Raw genomic sequence first — 15,047 nt, 5'->3', positions numbered from 1 at the left:
AAAAAAACAAAACAAAACAAAAAAACGAAAAAACAGACAAACACGAATAAAGTTTCCAATGATTTCGGCTTCAACTCCTCCAAACTATCCCTCCCATCTATCCCATCCAATTCACCCCTCCCTCACCCAGCCTCTCTCCCTCTCTCTCTCTCTCTCTCTCTCTCTCTCTCTCTCTCTCTCTCTCTCTTTACCCGTCTATATTTTTGTCCCTATTCTCCTGTCAGCCTCTTTGACTGTCTGTCTGTCTGTCTGTCTGTCTGTCTGTCTGTCTGTCTCTCTCTCTCTGTCTGTCTGTCTGTCTCTCTCTCTCTCTCTCTCTCTCTCTCTCTCTCTCCCCCTCCCTCAGCGTCCGCTCTCGGGAAGGTGAAAAGTTGAATTTCAATTTTCCACTCCAGACCCGCGCCCAAATTACGTCATCGGGATTACCATCAGAAAATGGAAATGGCGGGGTTTACTTCTTCACAAATCATCTACGAGAATATAGCCAGGAATACAGGCGATACACCCATTACTGCCTGGTTAAGGGGCAAGGGGAGGCAATCTACCCCCACACCCCCATAATAACAACCCCCATTTGAAATTGGCTGTTTGAGTCACTACAGCGACAAAAAAGTTTCCAATTTAAGGGTATTTATTTTTCCAGTGGTTGAAATTGGTAACTGGTGTTTCCAGTTTAAGGGTACTTATCTTTGTGGCTGTAATTGGTAACTACTACTACTACTACCACTACTACTACTACTACCACTAATGATATCTATCTGTCTTACTTTCTTCATCTTTCCCACTCTCTCTCTCTCTCTCTCTCTCTCTCTCTCTCTCTCTCTCTCTCTCTCTCTGTTCACCTTCCCTCCCTCTCTCCCTCACCCTCCCTCCCTCTCTCCCTCACCTTCCCTCCCTCTCTCCCTCACCCTCCCTCCGTCGCACTTTGGGGGGTTGTGTGAGTTGTGGGGGTTGTGTGGGTTGTGGGTTGTAATAATAATGGTTGTCGTGGTGTGTGTGTGTGTGTGTGTGTGTGTGTGTGTGTGTATGTGTGTGTGTGTGTGTGTGTGTGTGTGTGCGGCGTAACACTGCACCTCCTGCGTGCATGTCGATTGCCAGCATAATGCTTAATCTTTCTTTTTTTTTTGCCGTTCATGACACACACACACACACACACACACACACGCCAAAAGACAAGAGGAAGAGTTGGGGGAGGGTAAGAGAGAGAGAGAGAGAGAGAGAGAGAGAGAGAGAGAGAGAGAGAGAGAGAGAGAGAGAGAGAGAGAGAGAGAGAGAGAGAGAGAGAGAGAGAGAGAGAGAGGTATAAGCTTTCAAAATATTTCGTGCCAGAGTTTCTTTTACCAACGTGAGTTGCACAGAACACAGAGTTGACCAACACACCATGACTGTTGACACAGTAACTTCACATACAACATTCTAGACACAGAATACAACGACGTAAACCATAGCTGACGGAGCATAGAACATAGCTGATGATGATGCATAGATCATAGCTGATGATGATGCATAGATCATAGATGATGATGCATAGAACATAGCTGATGATGCATAGATCATAGCTGATGATGCATAGATCATAGCTGATGATGATGCCTAGATCATAGCTGATGATGCATAGAACATAACCACTGCTATGTAAACTATAGCTAGCCTCATATAAACTAAACTTTATACTTCATCCCCCCCAAAAAAAAACCCAACACAGCCACTGACATAAACCAAAGTTGATAATCCATAAACCATAGATGATGACACCAAAACCATACCTAAAACAGAACTGATTATATAAAAACACAACTCAATTATTTCGTAATTGCAAATTAATCAAACACAGCAAACACACATCTCCCATCCATAGTCACCTTCATAGAGAGAAAAATACATTTATACGTTTTTCTTTAGAGTTGTATTTCATCAGAACCAAAAAAAGAAAAAAGATATGCAAAGTACGTCAGCTTAAGCGAGTCAAAGTCCGTAAGCTTAAGGGAGTCAAAGTCCGTAAGCTAAAGGGAGTCAAAGTACGTCAGCTTAAGGGAGTCAAAGTACGTAAGCTTAAGGGAGTCAAAGTACGTAAGCTTAAGGGAGTCAAAGTACGTAAGCTTAAGGGAGTCAAAGTACGTAAGCTAAAGGAAGTCAAAGTACGTAAGCTTAAGGGAGTCAAAGTACGTAAGCTAAAGGAAGTCAAAGTACGTAAGCTTAAGCGATACAAAGTACGTCAGCTTAAGCGAGTCAAAGTACGTAAGCTAAAGGAAGTCAAAGTACGTAAGCTAAAGGAAGTCAAAGTACGTAAGCAAGCTTAAGTGAGTCAAGCTTGATCACCCACTCAAGCCTTCCGAGGGATCTTATATCCTGTGATCATGTAATTAGTAGAACGAAAGCTTTTAGTATGATTATCATGCGCGATAATGTAATTCAAGATGATTATATTATCGCTGAGTAGGCAGCGCTAGAGTTTATATTGCTCACTTTATCATTAAGCCTGGAAGTAAATTACGTCATTCATATTTGGAAATGTAATTTGCATAACTATTTTGCCCTGCAAAAGGCGCCTTTCAGGGTTTCCCCACAAAGAGTTCGAACTCAGGGAATTAGAGGGTTCATCTTGCTATATAATATAGAATAGAATGTTGATATACGATTAACGAACGTGGGTTTAAGCTGGGCATTGAAACAGGAAGGAGAAAGTTGGGAAGACATTAGAAGGGGTAATGGATGTGAGAGGTAAGTATATATATATATATATATATATATATATATATATATATATATATATATATATATATATATATATATATATATATATATATATATTATATATATATATAGTGCATATGAACTCGCGCTTCTCGTAGAACACATAATGCATTCCAACAGCAAGGATTCGAACCCAGAGCCTTTTGTGTGGTGACTGGGAACGCTAAGCTCTCGTCTACGAATGCGATCAATGCCAAGTGTTCCCAGCTACCACGCGAAAGGTCCGGGTTCGAACCCTGGCATTACGTGATATATATATATATATATATCTTTCTTTCAAACTATTCGCCATTTCCCGCATTAGCGAGTTAGCGTTAAGAACAGAGGACTGGGCCTTTGAGGGAATACCTCACCTGGCCCAATTCTCTGTTCCTTCTTTTGGAAAATTGAAAAAAAAACCGAGAGGGGAGGATTTCCAGCCCCCCGCTCACCTCCCCTTTTAGTCGCCTTCTACGACACGCAGGGAATACGTGGGAAGTATTCTTAATCCCTATCCCTAGGGATAATTATATATATATATATATATATATATTATATATATATAAAATTTATATATTATATATTATATATAAAATATCGCAGGAAAAAAAAATCTCTTTCCTCGTCTCTCTTACAGAATTATTCCAACTGAACGAAAAAGTGAGTATAAAAATGCCACCTGGCGTACATCAAAAGAATAATTACACTGTTCAGAGCACAGTACTACATCCGGGAATTAAAACCCCAAACATCAGTCAGTTTTCATCGTTTTAAGTTGGTTTACATCTGTTATTAACGATTCGTAAGTCAGTTTACAGTTCAGTAAGATGGTCACACACACACACACACACACCACACACACACACACACACACACACACACAAACGCACACACATCAACACACACACAAACACACACACACACACACAACACATATCAACACACACCGCCGCGCATTCATATACCCGCCCTGTGGCCCAATGGATAAGGCATTGGCCTCCTAAGCAAGGATGTGGGTTCGAGTCCCACCAGGGTTACGACCTTTTATTTTCCACAGTGTGTTGTAGCCTTCTCTTCCCACAACTACACATATAGGTACATATAGAGAAATACACAATAAAGAGACACATAGAAACAGACACGCAAACACTTTTAAACACACGTATCCACAACACACAACACACAAATACAATACATACATACATACATACATACATAACACACACAGACACAGGCAAACACACAGACACAGAGACACACACACACACACACACTCTCAAAATTTATAACCCCCCCCTCACCCCCCGTCCTTGCCACGTGTCAAAGGACACTAACAACTCTCGGCGAAATGGGCGAACCATTCCAACGTTTCTTCTGCCTCCAACGTTTGCATTTTTCATCAGGCACGTGTGTGTGTGTGGTGTGTGTTGTGTGTGTAGAGGAAGCCCCCCCCTCCCCATCCTTTTTTGTGGGGGGAGGAGGGGGGAGGAGGGGGTTGCTCTTGTGTGAGGCAGGGTGCGGTTTGGTGTATTTCTAAGTTGTGTATTGATGTTGGAGCGATAAAATGAAAATTGGAGTGTTGTTTGGCTTTGCACTGCTAGATATGTGGTACCATACTGCCCATAACACCCACCCTGTACCATACACCCCACCCTGTACCATACTGCACCGTACCCTCCACCCTGTACCATACTGCACCATACACCTCCACCTTTACCATATGCACCATACACCTCCACCCTGTACCATATGGCACCATACACCTCCACCCTGTACCATATGGCACCATACACCTCCACCCTGTACCATACACCTCACCCTGTACCATAACTGCACCATCACCTCCACCCTGTACCATACTGCACCATACACCTCCACCCTGTACCATACACCTCCACCCTGTACCATACTGCACCAAACACCTCCACCCTGTACCATACTGCACCATACACCTCCCCCTGTACCATATGCACCATACACCTCCACCCTGTACCATATGGCACCATACACCTCCACCCTGTACCATACACCTCCACCATGTACCATATCACGGACCAAAGGAGTTTGAATCCTTCTTCTTACTCCTCCTCCTCCTCTTCTTCTTCTCTTCTTTCATTAATGATACACACATACACACACACACACACACACACACACACATAAATATATGTTATATATAATATAATATATATATAATATATATATATATATATATATATATAATATATATATAATAATAAATATATATATACATTCTCTCACTACATTATCATCGGTTGACTCTATTCATTATTCTCACTGCTCCCCGGATCCTGGACACGGTAGGTCAGGCCAAATGTAAACCTCTTTGTTGTCTTTTGTATCCTCTAAATTAGTTTACCTTTGTTTTCTTTCATTTTTTTTTTCATTATGAATCTTTCTTTCACTGAAAAGCGTGTAGAATCGTAGAGGAAGTTCACAATTAAGGGAGGGAGGAAGGGGGAGTGGGGGGAGGGGTGGAAAGGGGAAGGGTGGAAAGGGGGTGGGGAGGGATGGGAAGGGGGGGGAGGGATGGAAGGAAGGGGGGGGGGCCCCCCCAACGAGTGTAGGAGAGCCGGCCCCCCCCAACGAGTGTAGAAACCCCCCCCCCCCCCCCCCCCGCCCCTTTCCCTGTGCAGTACAAATTGCTAATTACATGTAAGACCATTTCCAACCACTAAAAAAACAAAACAAAACAACAAAAACGAAAAAACAGACAAACACGAATAAAGTTTCCAATGATTTCGGCTTCAACTCCTCCAAACTATCCCTCCCATCTATCCCATCCAATTCACCCCTCCCTCACCAGCCTCTCTCCCTCTCTCTCTCTCTCTCTCTCTCTCTCTCTCTCTCTCTCTCTCTCTCTTTACCCGTCTATATTTTTGTCCCTATTCTCCTGTCAGCCTCTTTGACTGTCTGTCTGTCTGTCTGTCTGTCTGTCTGTCTGTCTGTCTCTCTCTCTCTGTCTGTCTGTCTGTCTCTCTCTCTCTCTCTCTCTCTCTCTCTCTTCCCCTCCCTCAGCGTCCGCTCTCGGGAAGGTGAAAAGTTGAATTTCAATTTTCCACTCCAGACCCCGCCCAAATTACGTCATCGGGATTACCATCAGAAAATGGAAATGGGGGTTTACTTCTTCACAAATCATCTACGAGAATATAGCCAGGAATACAGGCGATACACCCATTACTGCCTGGTTAAGGGGCAAGGGGAGGCAATCTACCCCCACACCCCCATAATAACAACCCCCATTTGAAATTGGCTGTTTGAGTCACTACAGCGACAAAAAAGTTTCCAATTTAAGGGTATTTTTTTTCCAGTGGTTGAAATTGGTAACTGGTGTTTCCATTTAAGGGTACTTATCTTTGTGGCTGTAATTGGTAACTACTACTACTACTACCACTACTACTACTACTACCACTAATGAGATCTATCTGTCTTACTTTCTTCATCTTTCCCACTCTCTCTCTCTCCTCTCTCTCTCTCCTCTCTCTCTCTCTCTCTCTCTCTCTCTGTTCACCTTCCCTCCCTCTCCCCCCTCACCCTCCCTCCTCTCTCCCTCACCTTTCCCTCCCTCTCTCCCTCACCCTCCTCCGTCGCACTTTGGGGGGTTGTGTGTTGTGGGGGTTGTGTGGGTTGTGGGTTGTAATAATAATGGTTGTCGTGGTGTGTGTGTGTGTGTGTGTGTGTGTGTGTGTGTGTATGTGTGTGTGTGTGTTGTGGTGTGTGTGTGCGGCGTAACACTGCACCTCCTGCGTGCATGTCGATTGCCAGCATAATGCTTAATCTTTCTTTTTTTTTTGCCGTTCATGACACACACACACACACACACACACACACGCAAAAGACAAGAGGAAGAGTTGGGGGAGGGTAAGAGAGAGAGAGAGAGAGAGAGAGAGAGAGAGAGAGAGAGAGAGAGAGAGAGAGAGAGAGAGAGAGAGAGAGAGAGAGAGAGAGAGAGAGAGAGAGAGGTATAAGCTTTCAAAATATTTCGTGCCAGAGTTTCTTTTACCAACGTGAGTTGCACAGAACACAGAGTTGACCAACACACCATGACTGTTGACACAGTAACTTCACATACAACATTCTAGACACAGAATACAACGACGTAAACCATAGCTGACGGAGCATAGAACATAGCTGATGATGATGCATAGATCATAGCTGATGATGATGCATAGATCATAGATGATGATGCATAGAACATAGCTGATGATGCATAGATCATAGCTGATGATGCATAGATCATAGCTGATGATGATGCCTAGATCATAGCTGATGATGCATAGAACATAACCACTGCTATGTAAACTATAGCTAGCCTCATATAAACTAAACTTTATACTTCATCCCCCCCAAAAAAAAACCCAACACAGCCACTGACATAAACCAAAGTTGATAATCCATAAACCATAGATGATGACACCAAAACCATACCTAAAACAGAACTGATTATATAAAAACACAACTCAATTATTTCGTAATTGCAAATTAATCAAACACAGCAAACACACATCTCCCATCCATAGTCACCTTCATAGAGAGAAAAATACATTTATACGTTTTTCTTTAGAGTTGTATTTCATCAGAACCAAAAAAAGAAAAAAGATATGCAAAGTACGTCAGCTTAAGCGAGTCAAAGTCCGTAAGCTTAAGGGAGTCAAAGTACGTAAGCTAAAGGGAGTCAAAGTACGTCAGCTTAAGGGAGTCAAAGTACGTAAGCTTAAGGGAGTCAAAGTACGTAAGCTTAAGGGAGTCAAAGTCCGTAAGCTAAAGGGAGTCAAAGTACGTAAGCTAAAGGAAGTCAAAGTACGTAAGCTTAAGGGAGTCAAAGTACGTAAGCTAAAGGAAGTCAAAGTACGTAAGCTTAAGCGATACAAAGTACGTCAGCTTAAGCGAGTCAAAGTACGTAAGCTAAAGGAAGTCAAAGTACGTAAGCTAAAGGAAGTCAAAGTACGTAAGCAAGCTTAAGTGAGTCAAGCTTGATCACCCACTCAAGCCTTCCGAGGGATCTTATATCCTGTGATCATGTAATTAGTAGAACGAAAGCTTTTAGTATGATTATCATGCGCGATAATGTAATTCAAGATGATTATATTATCGCTGAGTAGGCAGCGCTAGAGTTTATATTGCTCACTTTATCATTAAGCCTGGAAGTAAATTACGTCATTCATATTTGGAAATGTAATTTGCATAACTTATTTTGCCCTGCAAAAGGCGCCTTTCAGGGTTTCCCCACAAAGAGTTCGAACTCAGGGAATTAGAGGGTTCATCTTGCTATATAATATAGAATAGAATGTTGATATACGATTAACGAACGTGGGTTTAAGCTGGGCATTGAAACAGGAAGGAGAAAGTTGGGAAGACATTAGAAGGGGTAATGGATGTGAGAGGTAAGTATATATATATATATATATATATATATATATATATATATATATATATATATATATATATATATATATATATATATATATATATATATATATATATATATATAGTGCATATGAACTCGCGCTTCTCGTAGAACACATAATGCATTCCAACAGCAAGGATTCGAACCCAGAGCCTTTTGTGTGGTGACTGGGAACGCTAAGCTCTCGTCTACGAATGCGATCAATGCCAAGTGTTCCCAGCTACCACGCGAAAGGTCCGGGTTCGAACCCTGGCATTACGTGATATATATATATATATATATCTTTCTTTCAAACTATTCGCCATTTCCCGCATTAGCGAGTTAGCGTTAAGAACAGAGGACTGGGCCTTTGAGGGAATACCCTCACCTGGCCCAATTCTCTGTTCCTTCTTTTGGAAAATTGAAAAAAAAAACCGAGAGGGGAGGATTTCCAGCCCCCCGCTCCCTCCCCTTTTAGTCGCCTTCTACGACACGCAGGGAATACGTGGGAAGTATTCTTAATCCCCTATCCCTAGGGATAATATATATATATATATATATATATATATATATATATATATATATATATATATATATATATATATATATATATCGCAGGAAAAAAAAATCTCTTTCCTCGTCTCTCTTACAGAATTATTCCAACTGAACGAACAAGTTGAGTATAAAAATGCCACCTGGCGTACATCAAAAGAATTAATTACACTGTTCAGAGCACAGTACTACATCCGGGAATTAAACCCAAGCATCAGTCAGTTTACACTCGTTTTAAGTTGGTTTACATCTGTTATTAACGATTCGTAAGTCAGTTTACAGTTCAGTAAGATGGTTTACACATTCTATCAACAATTCACACGCGATTTTTTGAGCTCCATTTTTTCTTACCTTAATTATCATGACATTACTTCCGATATTATCATTATCATTATTATCATTACATTCACCATTATCTTATGATAATTGAGTTATTATCGTAATCATTAATGGTATTCGTATCATTCATGTTATCATTCTTCTTCTTCTTATTATTATTATTATCATTATTATTAATATTGTTATTATTATTATCATCATTATCATTATCATTATTATCATTATCATTATCATTATTATTATTATTATTATTATTATTATTATCATTATTATTATTATAATTATTATCATTATCATTGTTATTATTATTGTTATTATTATCATTATTATTATTATTATTATTATTATTATTATTATTATTATTATTATTATCATTATTATCATTATTTTCATCATTACTAATTATTATTATCATTATTATTATTGTCATTATTATTATTATTTTAATAACCATTATTATTATTACTATTATCACAATTCTCTCAGCTCGTATGATCAACTCCCACATGACACACATCCAACACTGTCGTGTTTCCTGTGGTACAGAACAACACATCCTTCAACATCTTTCTTGGTCACATTCCTTTTCATTCTCATTCCTGGTGAACCACACCTACCAAGTCGTGCCACTTTCAACTCAAGATTTTAACAATGCCATTGAAGTTGTCACACACACACACACACACACACACACACACACACACACACACACACACACACACACACAAACAAATTGTAAATTTCACTTGTCAAAAAAAATAAGCTTCGGCTTTTCTTATCTGACGAGATAATTATGATATAATTAAGTGATTATATGATATAATTAAGAAATTACAAGACCCTGTGTGTGAGTATAAGGCTACATGACTGAAACGATCGCTATCATCTCTGGGGGAAATGCTTAAACATATCGATAGTGGGGTGAGGTGAGGTGGGGTGAGGTGGGGTGAGGTGAGGGGTGAGGTGAGGTGGGGTGAGGTGAGGGGTGAGGTGAGGTGAGGGTGAGGTGAGGTGAGGGTGAGGTGAGGTGGGGTGGGAGGTGGGGGATGAGGTGAGGTGAGTTGGGGAGAGGTGGGGTGAGGTGGGGTGAGGTAGGGTGAGGTGGGGTGAGGTAGGGTGGGGTGAGGTGGGGTGAGGTGGGGTGTGGTGGGGTGTGGTGGGGTGAGGTAGGGTGCGGTGAGGTGAGGTGGGAGGTGAGGTGAGGTGAGGTGGGGTGGGAGGTGGGGGATGAGGTGAGGTGAGGTGGGAGGTGAGGTGAGGTGAGGTGGGGTGAGGTGGGGTGAGGTGAAGTAGGAGGTGGTGTGAGGTGAGGTGGGGTGAGGTGGGGTGAGAGGTGAGGGGTGAGGTGAGGTGGGAGGTGAGGTGAGGTGGGGTGGGGTGAGTGGTGAGGGGTGAGGTGGGAGGTGAGGTGGGGTGAGGTGGAGGTTCGTCTTTTTGGGATCTGCCCCTCAATGTCAACATTGACCTAACGTATAATTAGTCCCAGTGTGTGTGTGTGTGTGACTCACTCAGTCACTCACGTAGAACGAAGCATTTTGGGGACGCAGGCGATGCATTTCGACACTGATACACAGAGGATGGGGGCGTTAAAAAGGCGTGTGTAGTAGTTACATAATGAACGAAGTAAATAGGTACATAATGTACGCCCCAATTTTTTCTCAGAAGTTTTAAATTGAATTAACACCTTCTGTCAACTCCATGCATTACTGATGGAAATAATATATATATATATATATATATATATATATATATATATATATATATATATATATATATATATATATATATATATATATATATATATATATATATATCGTCACAAAATTCAGGGATTTGTTTTTAAGATGATACCAATTTACGTTCGGATTTAATGAGGTTAAGATTAATTGATGTTTAAGAAGTACACTTTGGGATTAATCATTGAGGATTTAATGCCATGAATTATGAGGATGGAATAGATAAGGGATCAATGAATCTAAGATCTATCGGTTGAAAGTACGATGGATGGGTCAACCAATGGTACTTTGAGAAACCAAGGTCTCTAGCCTCACAGACAGTGTGCAGACCCAGCCTTACTGACAGTGTGCAGACCCACCCTCACAGACGGTATACAGACCCACCCTCACAGACGGTATACAGACCTATCCTCACAGACAGTGTGCAGACCCAGCCTCACAGACGGTATACAGACCCACCCTCACAGACGGTATACGGACCCACCCTCATAGACAGTGTGCAGACCCACCCTCATAGAAACTCTGGCCCAAACCATCTTCTGCCAGGTCCGTAAGAGGCTGCTTCGCGAGAGCTACAGACACACACACACACACACACACACACACACACACACACACACACACACACACGAACGAACAGACAAACTATAAACGTCTCCACGTCTGATCGAAATGAAATCCAACAACTTATCTGAAGTTGATGGGAGGGTAAATGCATTCCCTGGTCGTCTCCAGGTCAAAGAAGATGAGAGAGATACACGGATCTGCTCACTTCACTTGAGGGAGAAAGGATAAAGATTTTTGTGAGATTCTTATAATGGAGTTTATTCACCTGGGTAATGTAACGGGAGGTGGGGAGGTGTTTTTGATAGGGTGAGACTGATGTGTGGGGGGCCCCTTGAAGTGGGGGGGTAAATTTCTCAGTTGAAATAGGGTTCTTGTGGATGAAGGAGTGTATGTGTGAATGATCGCACGGGGATGTGTTGACGGTCGGATCGGTCGAGAGAGAGAGAGGAAAGAGAACAATAGAGGAAAAAGAGAAAGAGAAAGAGATAATGACATAAACTGCTGATAGTGGAGAATAGGAGAGAAAGTGTAGGTGTGTGTGTGTGTGTGTGTGTGTGTGTGTGTGTGTGTGTGTGTGTGTGTGTGTGTGTGTGAGTGTGTGTGTGTGTGTGTGTCCTGTCACATTCCAAGTCACTTTTATTTTCTCTTGGGAATTTCCTGGACCCTTACCCCCCGGTGATGGTGGTCCGTGCCTGAGCTTGTAACGATCGTGCACACTGGTGGTTCCGCTGATCACCGGGGGGGGAGGGGAGGGGGAGGCATGACAGTGCTGGCAGTAAAAGGAGAGTTCATTAGAGTCGTAATTCAGGCGTTAACATTAGCCAACGTGGACTCAACAAGGTCATCTGAGCGCCTTGCCAGAGGGACGGAACATGTTTGCGGATGACGCCGTGGTCATGAGGGGGAATTTGAAGGGATACTGAACCATCTCAGAAATGGAACTTATACATACACTTTTAGAATTTCGTTTGGTGCATACTTAATGAAATACAAACTTAGGATACTTGAGGTATTAAGGATAGGGGACGTGGCTACGAATATTAGCAGAGACTATGCTGCAGGAGAAGGAGTTAGAGGCCATAGGTTTGCCTACAATGGAAGAATGACGAGTAGGGGGCGACTTGATCACAATCTTCGAAAGATCTAAAGAGAGAGAACCACTAAAAGGCGAAATCTTAGCAGGAAATGTATTCCAAAGATGATTAAAAGAAGGGGACCCATGAGGGTAGAACCCCCTCCCAGTATAGTAGACATACGTAAACACACACACACACACACACACACACACACACACACACACACATATGTACACACGTACGTACACATGTGCATTAGAAAAGTGCAGGAAAAGAGGGGGAGGGGAATGTTATTTCATGTGTGTCGGGGTGGCGACAGAAATGGATGAAGGCAGTATGAACATGTACATGTGTATATATGTATATGTCTGTGTATGTATATGTATGTATACGTTGAATTGTATATGTATGTATATGTGCATGTGTGGGCATTTATGTACATACACGTGTATGAGGGTGGGTTGGGCCATTTTTTCGTCTTTTTCCTTACGCTACCTCGCTAACGCGGGAGACGGCGATTAAGTATGATAGAATAGATAAGTATATATACATATATATATATATATATATATATATATATATATATATATTGGAGACCCTTAAGTCATCAAAACTAGTATAATATTCACCACATGAGTTCCTTGCTAACACTCGCTTCTCGCTGCCAGCTACAGCGCCACCACACAGCATGACAGCAAAACACTTGCCTCCTACGTCCGCCCGCGATGTATCGGGATTTATTAGATAACTTTGACAATACCAGAACGGGTGGGCGGGTGGGCGGGTGGGTGGGTTGTGATCTCGTCTGACTGAGTGGGAGCGAACATAGAACATGTTATCTCGTCTGGCTGAGTGGGAGTGAACATAGAACATGTTCTCGATGACCAAATCACTTTGTTTTCTCATAGGTACGAGTGAACAGAGAACATGGCTTTGCATAATGTTCTTTTTAGTTCTTCAAGTGTCTCTGGTGTCTGGTGGGTCCCAGTGAACAAAGAATATGGTTTTGTTCATCATCTTTTGTTCAATATACACATGTACATATTCATACTTGCTGCCTTCATCCATTCTCATCTTCCTAATAATTATAACAAATGAACACGTTCATTATGAACATTAACTATAACAAATCGATCCATAAAACCTCCTCGTGTTAAACCTGCTTAAATGTTAAACCCATAGGTTAAACCCACACAAGGTACGTAAAACCTTCGATAAAACCCGATGTATAAGTTAAACCTCAGTTCAAACCTATCTAAGATAAGTTAAACCCATTTCAGATGTTCAACTCCACTTACAAACAGCTATCATCGTCATTAAGACACTTAGAACCTATAAGAATACTTATAAACTTACACTTTACATATGGTAAGTTAGGCAAACCTAACTTAGCCAAAAAAAACCTATACCATGCTACACTCCACTGAAAAAACGCCACTGAAATAACCCACATAAATATGAATGAGAAAAAACGCCACTGAAAAAGCACCCACAGAAATATAAATTAGAATAAACACCACTAAAACCGCCCCCCCCCCCCCACAGAAATATAAATTAGAAAAAACAAAAGACACTGGTTTTTACCACAACCCAGACATCATCACACACACACACACACACACACACACACACACACACACACACACACACACACTTATATCATTCAATCTTTCCTTCACTCACTCTGATGTATAATGAAACTAATGGAATCAGGTGAAAGAAGAAAGAAACTGAATTCAAAAACAATTCAGACTTCATAGAAGGGGGAGGAGGGTGGGGGGGACACACAAGGGGAAGGTGGGGGGAGGGGAAGGAAGGAAGAGAGGGAGGGGAGTGGTGTGTGTGTGTGTGTGTGTGAGTGGTGTGTGTGTGTGTGTGTGTGTGTGAGTGGTGTGTGTGTGTGTGTGTGTGTGAGTGGTGTGTGTGTGTGTGTGTGTGTGGTGTGTGTGTGTGTGTGTGTGTGTGTGTGTGGCTTGCCTTGCCCCCCCCCCTCCTCTCGCTAGGCCTGGGGGTCATAGCGAACGTTAAAACTTAATTAAGGTCATTTCTATTGCATTCCAATATGTCAACATGGATGGTGGATGTAAGTTAGACGGATTACGCTCGTGGTAGTTACGCCTGTAACTGCACGTACATCTCCAGGTTATACGCTATACGCACGTACATCTCCAGGTTATACGCTATACGCACGTACATCTCCAGGTTCATTCGCTATACGCACGTCCATTTCCAGGTTCATTCGCTATACGCACGTCCATTTCCAGGTTCATTCGCTATACGCACGTACATTTCCAGGTTATACGCTATATGCACGTACATTTCCAGGTTCATTCGCTATACGCACGTACATTTCCAGGTTATACGCTATATGCACGTACATTTCCAGGTTCATTCGCTATACGCACGTACATTTCCAGGTTCATTCTCTATACTCACGTACATTTCCAGGTTATACGCTATAAGCACGTACATTTCCAGGTTATACGCTATACGCACGTCCATTTCCAGGTTCATTCGCTATACGCACGTCCATTTCCAGGTTCATTCGCTATACGCACGTACATTTCCAGGTTTATACGCTATACGCACGTTCGATTCCCATGGAAAATCGCGAATATTCCATCAGCTTATCATGAG

The sequence above is a fragment of the Panulirus ornatus genome, chromosome 63 (genome assembly GCF_036320965.1).
Source record: "Panulirus ornatus isolate Po-2019 chromosome 63, ASM3632096v1, whole genome shotgun sequence".
NCBI lineage: Eukaryota > Metazoa > Arthropoda > Malacostraca > Decapoda > Palinuridae > Panulirus > Panulirus ornatus.
This window is presented reverse-complemented; position numbering follows the sequence as displayed.